Here is a 14,068-nt window from a genome sequence, read left to right on the forward strand (position 1 = left end):
GGTAGGGAAGTGGGGGGCGCTATGGGGGACTTTTGGGATAGCATTGGAAATGTAATTGAGGAAAATATGTAATAAAAATATTAAAAAAAAAGAAAATCATATGTGATATATAAACCAATACTTTGTTAACTTTGTATGGCCAAGTAGTATTCTGTTTCTGAATGTATCAAGAATTGATTACTCATCTATCAGAGAAGTACATTTGTGTTGCTTCTGGGATTTGACAATTTATCAATAAGATTACTATAGAGTTAAATGATACATGTGTATATTTACATATATATATGTGTATAATTTCTTTCAACATGTTTTCCTGTATTTTGTGGGAGAAAATAACCAGCACTGACATTTCTTACATGCAGTGAATGTGTGTTTAGCTGTATAGGAAACCTTGGAACAGTGAAGTGAGAGATTGAGCTATTGTGCATTTTCATCAGCATTGTAGGAGAATAACAGCTTTTCAGAAGCCCACCAGCACTTAGCAATCTCATCTTCTTCATTATAGACAGAGAGATGGAAATTAGAGATTAGACAGTATTCAAAATCACAAGGATACTGTCAGGGCTGGGACATGAACTCATGCCCAACACATCTCAAATATAGTGATTTCCCTTGAGACTTTACTTTAAATTTTCTTCTTTATTTTAATTCACATACATAAGATCATTTCAAGTAATATCCCCAAGAGTATTTACTTGTATTAGCTGAATTAATCATTCTGAACAATCATTGAAAAGCAGAAAAGCTATTTAAATTGTCTCCCACCCAGGAGGAGCATGATTTTTGAAGGAGTTGGTCAAAATTCTGCTGATGTTCACAATTAGCGTTTGCCATTTCTGCTTTGGGGCACACACATGAACAAGACAAAATATTCTCTTTTCCAACGTGACAAATCAAACCGTGTATATTGCATTTTGTATTGAGTAGCTCATAAATGCACATCTCCAAAATACTAATAGAAGTATGCAGGAGTGTGGCATGTCTCGGAGAGACACAGTCAGTGGAGGATAACCAGAGAATTTTGTGTGAACAGGCATCCTCAGCTCCGTCTGTAGGAACTTAAGACAAAACTGGAAGGCATTCAGATGGCTCGGCCAGCCTCCCCCACCTCTTCTTTAAAATTCCTTTTTTTGGGATACTCTGGCCAAAGACTAACGAGCAGTGAAGTGGCAAAAGGCAGGCAGCCGGTAAGGAATAGAGGAGCAAATGGCTGGGGTAAAACACAAACTGTGATTAGGCTGTGAATAATCAGGAACTGGATCGGAGTTTGTTATGCATATTCCATGGTCATAATTTGATATTTTCAAGAGAAAGAAAAAGAGAAGAAACCCACTTAAAACCAAAATCAAAAAAAAAAAAAAAGTGAAACAAAACAAGTACATGCCTTTCTGGCTCCATATATTAGCAGCATACCTTTCAGAAGTGTTCCTGCTCAGGTCTGCTAAGCTCCACGAAATACATTTAAGCAAAACAGTGACACACAGTACCTCTTTAATGGTGCATTGATTCTTTCATTATGTAGTTGATTCACATACATCAACATTTTAAATTTTGGACATTCTAAAATACATTTGGCAAACGACTGAGGCGAAAACCGTCTGTGAGCTGAGGAAACTAAGTCTGGTGGTGTCTGAACCGGCATAGGCACCCATTTATGCTCCCCCAAGTGTGCAAATCTTGGAGCTTTGTGTGACCTTTTCAAAACTTCTTGAGCAACTTTGAATACCATTAAAAGGGGATCAGTGGCAATTTTCTTAATGGTGTGCTTGTGTGGGGGGCGACTCTATGATGTCGAGCTCTTTCCAAATCTATGGAATGATTAGTAAATGTTCTTTTAAGAAAAAATAGTTGATCATTTCTAAGTAACTTAGTAAAAACACAGGTGACAAAGGATTTGAATTTCATAACTCAAATTCTAGAGTGTAAAATAAGGCCCAAGTGTGGCTGTTAAGTACTTATAGATTGACTCCATGATTCCCATGCTATTTGGTCTCTTACTTTGGCTAGGAAGGCACAGACAGGCGCAGACTGAAGTAAATCATCTTCTTTAACTTCAGGTGTAGAAAACTTGTTTTACACGTCTTAGTGGACAATTGAAAGCACATCATGACTGAATGGGAAGGGGAATCATTAATTGAATAAGAGCTGTATCAATATTATGCATGTTTCCTTCTATATCTATATTCATAGCATATATGGTTCAAAGCAACCACACATAGGATTTGTGGCTATCCTTTTTATGTTAGTGGAAAGAAGGATTGGGGAGAGGAATGAGTCAAGTCAAATAGATGGGAAGGACAAGGCTGCAGTTAAAATGCCCTTCCTGTCACCCACGCTGCTCCTATAGAAATGGTGTCTCTACCATAACTGCCCCATGGCGAAATCCAAGCACTAAATGACACTAAACTTACAGCCCAGAGCAGAAAGCTGGAGTTAGTTTTGTTTTGATACACTGAAAAATTATGCTTCCTTTTTTTTCTCTCTTTTATGTAGCACATTTGCATTGCAACATCTAGAAAGTGCACTGCAATGCCATGAACCTTGCTATTTACAGCTTGTGTGAAAAAACCTACAGATATTCTTGTAGAGGTTAAAAGAAAAATTTTATACACTTTAGACCCAGGAAATGTAGGTGCTTATTTTTAAGAATTGTCAAAAATTAAAATATAAAGATATTCATTTTTTGGGACTATTTATAATAGTGGGGAATTTTAAACCAAGCAAATGCTTAGCTGTTAAAAAATAAATAAATTATGAAACATACATATTTTTATGTAAAATATAATCATTAAAATGCTTCAAAGAGTATTTACTACCAACAAGAAAATTCTAACTGTAAATTTCAGATGCTTTATAAATGTGTTGAATAAATAAATAAAATACTAAGTTCAAAATTATGTGCATCAGAAGGTTTAATATTATCCAGTCTGATAGCATGAAAACCTACTACTTTTACTAAAGTAGTAAAGTCAACATGCTTTTTTGAAGTCAACATGCTTGCACAAATCCTGAGGGTCTCACTGAATTCTTACAGCCCAAAGAATTTTGGTGAAGGGAAATGTCCACATGGCTATAGCCCAGTCAATACTAACAGCTTAGAAGCTGCCTTGTCTACTGTAGTACTGCATCTTGTGTACAACATTTGTATGGCATTAATGTCTAAATGATTTCTGTGGTATTCTAAGTTATAGTTGCATTTAAATTCTGCATAAATGTGTTTCTATATAATTTGGTCTACATTACATTTATGCTTCTCTCTATGTTACTTCATCTAGGGACACTTTAATAATTAGCAAAGCTGCTTACTGTCTTTCATTTGTGCACCACTATTATTGGATGTTTATTTCTAATATTCTAACAAACATGTCAGTGAACACTCTACACCATGTCTTTTTGGTGCACACGTATGTGGTTTTTGCATGCTGCTGAGTGTCTGCCAGGTTTCTGGTGCACAGATATACAACTTTAATAGATGCCTCTATCATTGCTAACGGTTGCCCCAATGGGCAATCTACAGGCAGAGCAGGGTGGAAATAGTTATTTTCTGCCTTGCCTCATTTTGACTTTACATGTTTGAAGAATGTGTAGTGGTATTTGACTGAGTTAATTTGCATTCTTAGATGAGCTATAGCATTTTTTATGCTGATCTCTTTATTTGTGACATCATTCTACAAGTGATTAGACTATTTTTAGATTGTTTCACTTTTTGGTCAATGTTAGTCAAGACTTAATCATGTTGTTAATGAATAATGACTTTTATGTTCTTTCTTCACTGTATATATGAAATATTTAATAATTATGTAGATTTATATAAATTTTATATGAATTTATTTTATATTCATATAAAATTTGTGTTATATTATTGCAATGATTACAATTTTCTTGTAATTTGTTTATTAGTATGAATCTTGTTTTTTTCTCACTATATTTCAGTCCAGCTGAGAATTCAGCTTTTCCATGCATGCTTTTAGTTTTGTTTTATTACTACACAAGCATTTTACCAGTGAACTAAAACCCCAGACCAGAACCAATTATTGGAGCACTGTCCTCTCTCCATTGTGAGTTCTTGATGCCCTTTTAAAGGATCAATCGACATAAATGCATCTGGCTTGTTTTGGGATGTATGTCTGTTGTTACTATTTTGGTCAAACTGTATGGTTTTGATCTCTGAGGCTTTGTACTATATACTGAAATCTGAAAATGTAATGTTTCTTGGTTTATTTGTCTTGCTCAATAGTCTTCTCTTCCCTCGTTTTTCTAAGAAGAAAGGGTTATTTCTGCTCACAGTCTCAGACTCTGCAAACATTTACAGAGAGGAGGTCATGACAACAGGGTGGTGAGACAGATACTCATGGTGCTTCAACCATCAGACTGATAGATGGATACTGGTGTTCAACTTGTTTTCTACATTTGTCTCGTCTAGGAATAAAGCATATATTTTATTATATGTATTCATTTTTTATTTATTCATTACAAAATTCATACATGTATATTGTGGAACCATAATGGCCCAGTATGACAGAGAAAAGGCTAAGGAGAACTTCAACCCTGGATACCTCAGATAAGAACCACAGGAGTTGGCTACATGCAACCCCCTTGGCACTATAATACCTGGCTCTATAAAGTTGGCTGCCACACCATTAACCCTAGTAAGAATTTTTTACCCTGACAGTTATCAGACTTCACTGCTTGTTTGACCTTATAAGTCATTGAGTAGTACTTTGCAAAGTTGAGATATGCCGAGGGCTATGCAAGAGAAACTACAAATGGCTTTTAGAACTCAAGGAATGCAGCCATGGATTAACACAGCAACATGGGCAGGCCTTGGTGAGGCATGGCCTGAGGACTCTGTGCCCTGAGAACTTTATGCTGTTATGGACTTATGCTCTGCTTGGTGCCCTCACATTTCTCTTAATCTAAGAATCACATGAAAACTTTAAGGGGGCTTCTAGTCCCTCACTAGACAGTATCTCTAGCACACACAATATTAATGCCTGATCTTTCTCAGGCATTGCTATTAGAGCAGATTATGATTCTATCACCACCCTAGGGAAGAACTTAGATGTAGACAGTCAGCAATGACCACCACTCTTAGAAAACATTTGGAAAAATAAAGTTGTTAGTGAAGCTAGCTTGAGATGTTTTTACCAGCTGACTCTGATGTAGAAAATCACGGGGGACAATATGAAGTTCAGAAAGGAACAATCTTATTAGTTAAGCTAGGAACCCTTTATTGTCAGGTAACAAGAACAATGGCAGCACTGGCTGGATTGACTCTCACTGAGGCTGGGCTGCTGATAGTTGATTTCTTATACCCATTTTAGCTCTTAGTTTCCTAATATGATTTACTAAGAATTGCTGATGAATAGATATGCATTTTGAGCATTTAAGGTAGATATGACTGGTAGGCATCAGTAAAGAGAAACTGACTGAGAAAACTACCTTGCTTGCTTAAACTTTGTTAATCTATAGCAAGTTGCTTGATTATTAATGTATGTGGGTTTTTCAGAATAATTTGTTTTCTTACCCATAGTACATAATGTTATATCTTGTAACAGTATTGAAAAACACATTGCTTTTTTTATAATCATTCACTAGAATAAAACTAAAATATAATAACATTCTAGTAGTATACTTCTTGAAAAATTTTGCTGGGATATATAAGCTATGAAAGAAAGAATAATATGGTATGGTATGGTATGGTATGATAGGGTATGACAGGGTATGGGATGGGATGGGATGGGATGGGATGGGATGGTGTGGCTAGAACATTGTCTCTCCCACCCATCAACTATGTGTGTATATGTAAAATTTGTGTGAATGAGGGTTGGGACATTGTTCTTTCCATCCACCAGTTGTGTGTATTTATATATGTATGTGTGGAATACTTAGAGTCTGCTTGCTGGAACTTTGCTCTAACATAGAATTCTAACACAGAATTTGCTCTAATTCTATGTGTGGATATGTATGTGTCTGTTTGTTGATCTGTATGCATGTATTTGTGTATGTTATATATGCATATATATTTGTGTGTATAAAGTTATTTGACTCTGTCTTTTATTTCATCCATTCAGTGTGTGTGTGTATGTGAATTTTTCTTTTTCCTTCTCTATTTTGCAGGCCCAAGAAGTTAAAAGAGTTCACAGTTTTTCTGCTGGCCACAGAGAGTGCCAGACCCAGTAAATTAAGCAGCTCCTTAATCCCTGGCTGCCTTTGACAGCAGCCCCTGTAGTTATCTGGATCCATCCTGGTCAGCAGCTCTAAGCATTGACATCCAATGGCTGCCTGCTTTGATTTACCCACCTCATGGATGCCAAAGGGATAATAATTTTAAAATTGCTATTTTTGTGCAAAATGTTATCTATTCTGTTGACAGTAGAGGAATCCAAAATATTCCAAATAATTCTGATAAACTCAAATCCTTAGCAACCTATCATAAATTTAAAGTTCCTTTAACATATTGACTCTATTCTCCATTAATATAGTTTACCTAGAGTGCATCACAGAATTTTAAAGGCTCACCTTCATTACCATTTTCCTAGGGTTTACAACCTATTCTCAGCAGTGTGGGAGATTACCATAGCTAATATGACATCAGAGGCTAGTACTTTATTTATGTCTATTTTCCCTCCTGTTAATAGTTCCTTTATATAGTTAAATTCTTCATCGTTTGAGATATACTCATGATTGTTATATCCTCTTGGTGAATTGATCTTTTTGTCATTAAATAATGATGTTTGCTAACAGTTTTTGCTTAAAGCTTGTTTTTGCTTAATGTAAGCATAGATAATTATGTTTTTTCTTCCACTAGCACAGAGTAATCCTTTTCTCTTACCTTTCTTTTTTTATTGAATATTTTATGTACTTATATTCCAAATGTTATCCCCTTTCCAAGTTTACCCTCTTGTCCTTTCACCCCTGTTTTTTAAGGGTGTTCCCCCTCCCATCCACCCACTCCCACCTCACCGCCCTGGCATTCCCCTACACCTGGGAATCAAGTCTTCACAGGACCAAGGGCTTCTCCTCCTATTGATGCCCGAAAAGGCATCCTCTACCACATCTGAAGCTGGAGCTTTAGCTAGGCTAGGTGCAACTTCTCCCACTGAGGCCACACAAGGCATCCCAGCTAGAAGAATATATTCTACATAAAGACAACAACTTTTGGGATAGCCTTGGCTCCATTTAGATGTTCAGGAACCACATAAAGATACATCTATTACATATGTGTAGGGAGGCCTTGGTCCAGCCCATGTATGTTCTTTGGTTGGTGGTTCAGACTATGAGAGAGGGCCCCAAGGTCCCAGGTTAGTTGACTCTGTTGGTCTTCCTGTGGAGTTCCTTTTCTCTTCTGGGAATGGGTCCCTCCATGTGTACTCTTTGATTGGTGGTTTAGTCCCTGGGAGCTCTAGGGGATCTGGTTGGTTGTTATTGCTGTTCTTCTTATGGGGTTGCAAACCCCTTCAGCTCTTTTAGTCCTTTCTCTAACACCTCCATTGGAGACCCATATTAAGTCCAATGGTTGACTAAATCTGCTTCTGTATTTGTCAGGCTCTGTCAGAACCTCTCAGGAAGCTATAATAGACTCCTGTCAGCAAGCACTTCTTGGCATCCCCAATAGTGTCTAGGTTTGGTGACTGTTTATGGGATGAATCCCCAGGTGGTGCAATATCTGGATGGCCTTTCCTTCAGTCTCTGCTCCACACTTTGTTCTTGTATTTGCTTTATATTTATTATTTATTTATACCTTCTGTCTGTTGTGCTTTTAAACAGGAGCCACAGACATTTATTTAATTAGCACCTATTATAAAATCTATCTGTTATAAATAACTGAAAACAGGGAGTGGGGGGAGGTTGGGGGGACTTATGGGGTAGCATTGGAAATGTAAATGAAGAAAATACCTAATTAAAAATAAATAAATAAATAAATAACTGAAAACACCCTAACAATAAATTCAGAGCCATGAATTTCCTATTTGGCCCTTAACTCACAGGCTTAAACACCTCAGATCTGTTTATAATAACAGCAATAGAAGGACTGAGCCCTCCTGTACTTCAAAATTTTTAGTATCAAAGACAAACTATAATAACCACCCCCAGCCCCAAAGATTAGGGAACTGGGACGACAACTCTTCATAACTTCTTCAAGGTGAATATGGATATTTAGATATTTTTGAAGGGAAGGGGAAGGGTAGGGAAATGGGGAAGTTAGTTGGCCTTAAGAAGGTCACAATAATGATTGCATTAGTCTCTGATGTCTGTGTCCTGACTGGATCCAGTTGAAAAACCAAGACATCAGGAGTTCATGCAGGTCAGTTCAGCATGTTTTATGATGAAATCCACCAAGTCTGTGTATTCTGTAATATATAAATCTCAAAACAAAATTTTAGTATCATCAAGATAAACCTTTTGTTTGATTCTTTGGAATCTAGTTCTCAGGGGGTCTCCCTCTATCAAATCTGATCCATAGAACTCTGGGAGGTGTAAATATCACCTTTTCCAAAAGCACAAAGATAAAGCCTTTTCGCCAAATCAGCATATCCTTCAGCCAGTAACCAGGAAAACCTGTAGCTTGCCCTCTGTCCCAGAGAAACAATAAAACCACCACAATACTCAAAATCACACACATTTCAGCTGATTTACGTCTTTCTAATTTGTCATGTCAGAATTTAAACCCAAAATTCCTGTGAAGCCCACCTTAGACAGAATATGAGTATCCCATAAGACTTACTAGGGTGCTCTCTACCTTGAGCCACAGACATTTATTTAATTAATACCCACTATAATCTATCTATCTATGCTCTTTACCTGGAGCCACAGACTTCTATTAATTAATACCTGTTCATAGCAGGTGATTATCACTGCTCGCTCTACTTGGAGTCAGTGACTAATATTCCCTATCTAGTTCTGAATGTGAAATTTCTCAAAATTAATAAGCTCAATGCTTATTAATTATGAGTTGTTTGTGACCCTGTTTGGAGATGGGGGATGCAGGGTGGGGAGCGAAGGATACAGGGAAGGAAACACAGAAAGGCTCTCTCAGGCATAGATGCCTCTCTGCTGTTCTCTGTAGGCCCCTTAAGTCTAGTCAGCTTCAAATCCATACAGCTACAGCCTAAGTCACTGCCCAAGCCCCATTCAGGTGTTGGAGGTCAGTGAATTTTCTATCTCAGGTTAGTTGAATTCACCATTTTCTTGCAGTAAATCTTTACCCAAATAAGCCCCAGCAATGAAAACACAACTCAGTTATTATGATTACATGCTCTGTGCCTATATTGGGCAATTCTACCATATTCCACAGCTTATGAGACCCCTTAAAACTTGTGGTTTCTTCAGGCCATGTGCTTCTGCTCTGCTTTTCTTCCTCTTCCTTCTCTGCATTCTCTCCCTCTTCCATTTTCTCCTTCTCTACCCAACCTTCTGCTCCACCTTCCCTTTTATCTGCCCAACCATCAGCTCTCCTTTATTTTACAAATTAAGGTGGGTAGCAGGTTTACAAGAAATCACCTGAATTATCGCTCATTCCTTGTTCACAACCACTCACAGGAGAACAGAATTAACATCAAATATAATTAGCCCCAGGGCTATCCACAACAGCATCCCATTTTTGTTTTTCCTTCTTCTTGAGCTTCATATTGTTTGTGAATTATATCTTGGATATCCCAAGCTATGGGGCTCATCAGTGAGTACATACCATGTATGTTCTTTTGTGACTGGGTTATCTCACTCAAGATGATATTTTCTAGTTCCATCCATTTGCCTAAGAATTTCATGAAGTCATTGTTTTTATTAGCGGAATAACTCCATTGTTTAAATGTATCACATTTTCTGTATTCACTTCTCTGTTGGAGAACATCTGGGTTCTATCCAGCTTCTGGCTATTATATATAAGGCTGCTATGAACATAGTGTAGTGTGTATACTTGTTATATGTTGGAGGATCTTTTGGATATGTGCCTAGTAGTGGTATAGCTGGGTCCGCAGGTAGTACTGTGTCCAATTTTTTGAGGAAACACCAGACCGATTTCCAGAGTAGTTGTACCTGCTTGCAATTCTTTGTCTTTCATTAAAAAGTAAATACATAGTGATGGGTAGGCTATCTTCATAGTATCATAGTGGATTTGTAAATTCTTAACAATTTCCTGTGTTCTGCCTCTTGCTCTCTCACAGCTTCTAACATTTAGCTAACTTCAAATTTCATTTTTGAAAGTCCTGTACCTTTTGATAGTGATTTATGTGATCAGAAGCATATAGTGATTTCACATAGTAGTACAAACTTTACAAAATGCCATGTCTTCAGTATATGTCTGAATAGCATTCCATTTTTTGGGTATATCACAATTTATATGAAAGTTCATCACTTTACCTCATGACAGTCATTTCAGCTGCTACCTAGTTATACAGAAATGAATAAAACTGCTATAGACATTCATGTGGAGCTTTTTATGTAGGCAAGAGTTTTAGCTAAGCACCAAACAGTGCAATTTCTAGATAATTTCGGAACAATGTGTTTAGTTTTAGAAGACAACAACAAACTGTCTTCCAAAGTGTTTTTTTTTTATGATTTTGTGATCCACCATAATGAATGAATATTTTCATTATTCTAAATAAACATTATTCTGAAGTTTCTTTATCTAAACCAATTTTGACATTATCCTGGATTCTGATGCTAATATATATATATATATATATATATATATATATATATATATATTCTTGATTTCATTTTGATTATGACATTATTTATAAAATCTTTTCGTGAGTTTATTTGCCATATAATACATGTGTACAAATATATATTTATATATATTCACACACACACATACCACCAAGGAGTATGTACATACTTTTTCACTTTATATCATCCTGCTCACTGCTCCCCTCCCAGTCACCCCCTACAACAATCTCCCCTATTCTCCCCGCCCAATCTGCTGGGTGTGGTTGAATCACACCAGCAATGGAGGAGTGTTCCTCTTTCTCCACATTCCCTCCAACATGTGTTGTCACCTGAGGTTTTTATCTTAGCCATTCTGATTGGTATAAAGTGGAATCTTAGGGTCGTTTTGATTTGCATTTCTCTGATTACTAAGGACTTTGAACATTTTTTTTAGGTGCTTTGCAGCCATTTGAGATTCCTCAGTTGTGAGTTCTTGGTTTAGTTCTATATTCCATTTTTCAATTGGGTTGTTTGTTTGTTTGGTTGGTTTTTTTTTTTTTTTTGGTGATTAACTTCTTGAGTTCTTTATATATTTTGGATATTAGTCTTCTATCGGATGTGGGATTAGTGAAGATTTTTTTTCCCAATCTGTAGGTTGCCAATTAGTCTTATAGACTATGTCCTTGCCTTACAGAAGCTTTCCAGTTTGATGAGGTCCCATTTATCCATTTTTGATCTTAGGGCATGAACCATTGGAGTTAAAGAATGGAAACAGGCAACCTTGGGAGATAGGAGGTTGGGGGAACCCTTCAGAAAACACCAGAGACCTGGGAGATGAGAGACTTTCAGGACTCAAAGGTAGGGACAATAGATGAAATGCCTGACACTAGGGAGAGGGAACTTATAGAGCTCACCTCCATCAGGAAGACAGGACATGAAATGAGGGATGGGGTTGCCATCCCACAGTCACAACTCTGACCCATAATTGTTGCTGTCTGAAAGAATTACAGGAATGGAAATGAAGACGATCCTGAGGAAAAGAAGGTCCATCGATAGGCCCAGAGTGAGATCCAGCTCAAGGGGAGGATCCAAGGCCTGACACTATTACTGAGGCTATGGAGGGCTCACAAAAAGGTAAGGGATTTTAAGAAGGGCATTAATAACTCACTTAAAGAAATACAGAAGAACACTGCTAAACAGGTAGAAGACCTTAAAGAGGAAACAAAAAATCCTTTAAAGAATCACAGGAAAACACAACCAAACAGGTGATGGAATTGAACAAAACCATCCAAGATCTAAAAATGGAAGTAGAAACAATAAAGAAAACCCAAAGGGAGACAATTCTGGAGATAGAAATCCTAGGAAAGAAATCAGGAACCATAGATGTGAGCATCAGCAACAGAATACAAGAGATGGAAGAGAGAATCTCAGGTGCAGAATATTTGATAGAAAACATGGACACAACAATCAAGAAAATGCAAAATGCAAAAAGATCCTAACTCAAAATATCCAGGAAATCCAAGACAAAATGAGCTCAAACCTAAGGATTATAGGTATAGAAGAGAATGAAGATTTTCAACTTAAAGGACCAATAAATATCTTCAACAAAATTATAGAAGAAAACTTCCCAAACCTAAAGAAAGAGAAGCCCATGAACATGCAAGAAGCCTACAGAACTCCAAATAGACTGGACCAGAAAAGAAATTCCTCTTGACACATAATAATCATAACAATAAGTGCACGAAATAAAGATAGAATATTAAAAGCAGTAAGGAAAAATGTTCAAGTAACATATAAAGGCAGACATTACACCAGAATTACACCAGACTTCTCACCAGAGGCTATGAAAGCAAGAAGATCCTGGACAGAAGTTAAACAGACCCTAAGAGAACACAAATGCCAGCCCAGGCTACTATACTCAGCAAAACTCTCAATTACCAATAAATGGAGAAACCAAGGTATTCCATGACAAATCCGAATTCACACAATATCTTTCCACGAATTCAGCCCTTCAAAGGATAATAAAGGAAAAACTCCAACAGAAGGAGGGAAATTATGCCCTAGAAAAAGCAAGAAAGTAATCTTTCAATAAACCTAAGAGAAGATAGCCTCAAGAACAGAATCCCAACTCCTCTAACAACAACAAAAAAAATAACAGGAAGCAACAATTACTTTTCCTTAATCTCTCTTAATATCTATGGACTCAATTTTCCAGTAAAAAGACATAGACAGACTGGCTTCATAAACAGAACCCAATATTTTGCTGTTTACAGGAAACCCACCTCAGGGACAAAGACAGACACTACCTCAGAGTAAAAGGCTGGAAAACAATTTTCCAAGCAAATGGTCTGAAGAAACAAGCTGGAGTAGCCATTCTAATATCAAATAAAATCAAATTCCAATGGAAAGTTATCAAAAAAAGAGAAGGAGGGGCACTTCATACTCATCAAAGGTAAAAATCTTCCCTCAATTCTGAATATCTATGTTCAAAATGCAAGGGCATCCACATTCATTAAAGAAACTATAGTAAAGCTCAAATGACACTTTGCACCTCACACAGTAGTAATGGAAGACTTCAGCACACCACTCTCATCAATGGACAGATCTTGAAAACAGAAACTAAACAGAGACACAATTAAACTAACAGAAGTTACAAAAAAATTGATTTAACAGATATCTACAGAACATTTTTATCCTAAAACAAAAGGATATACCTTCTTCTCAGCACATCATGGTACCTTCTCCAAAATTGACCATATAATTGGTCACAAAAGAGTCCTCAACAGATAAAAAAATATTGAAATTACCCCATGCATTCTATCAGATCAACACGGACTAGTGCTGATCTTCAATAACAGCATAAATAATAGAAAGCCAACATTCACATGGAAGCTAACAACACTCTACTCAATGATAACTTGGTCAAAAAAGAAATAAAAAAAGAGATTAAAGACTTTTTAGAGTTTAATGGAAATGAAGCCACAAAATGCCCAAATTTATGGGACACAATATAAGCATTCCTGAGAGGAAAACTCATAGCTCTGAGTGCCACCAAAAAGAAACTAGACAGAGCATACTCTAGCAGCTTTACAGCACACCTAAAAGCTTAGAAAAAAGGAAGCAAATTCACACAATAGGAGTAGATGGCAGGAAATAATCAAACTTATGACTGAAATCCTTCAAGTGGAAACAAAAAGAACTATACAAAGAATCAAACCAGGATCTGGTTCTTTGAGAAAATCAACAAGATTGACAAACCCTTAGCTAGACTAACTAGAGGACACAGGGACAGTATCCTAATTAACAAAATCAGTAATGAAAACAGAGACATAACAGCATAACCTGAGAAAATCCAAAACATCACCAGTCAACAAAACTGGGAAACCTGGATGAAATGGACAAATTTCTAGACAGA

The sequence above is a fragment of the Mus caroli genome, chromosome 11 (assembly GCF_900094665.2).
Source record: "Mus caroli chromosome 11, CAROLI_EIJ_v1.1, whole genome shotgun sequence".
NCBI classification, from domain to species: domain Eukaryota; kingdom Metazoa; phylum Chordata; class Mammalia; order Rodentia; family Muridae; genus Mus; species Mus caroli.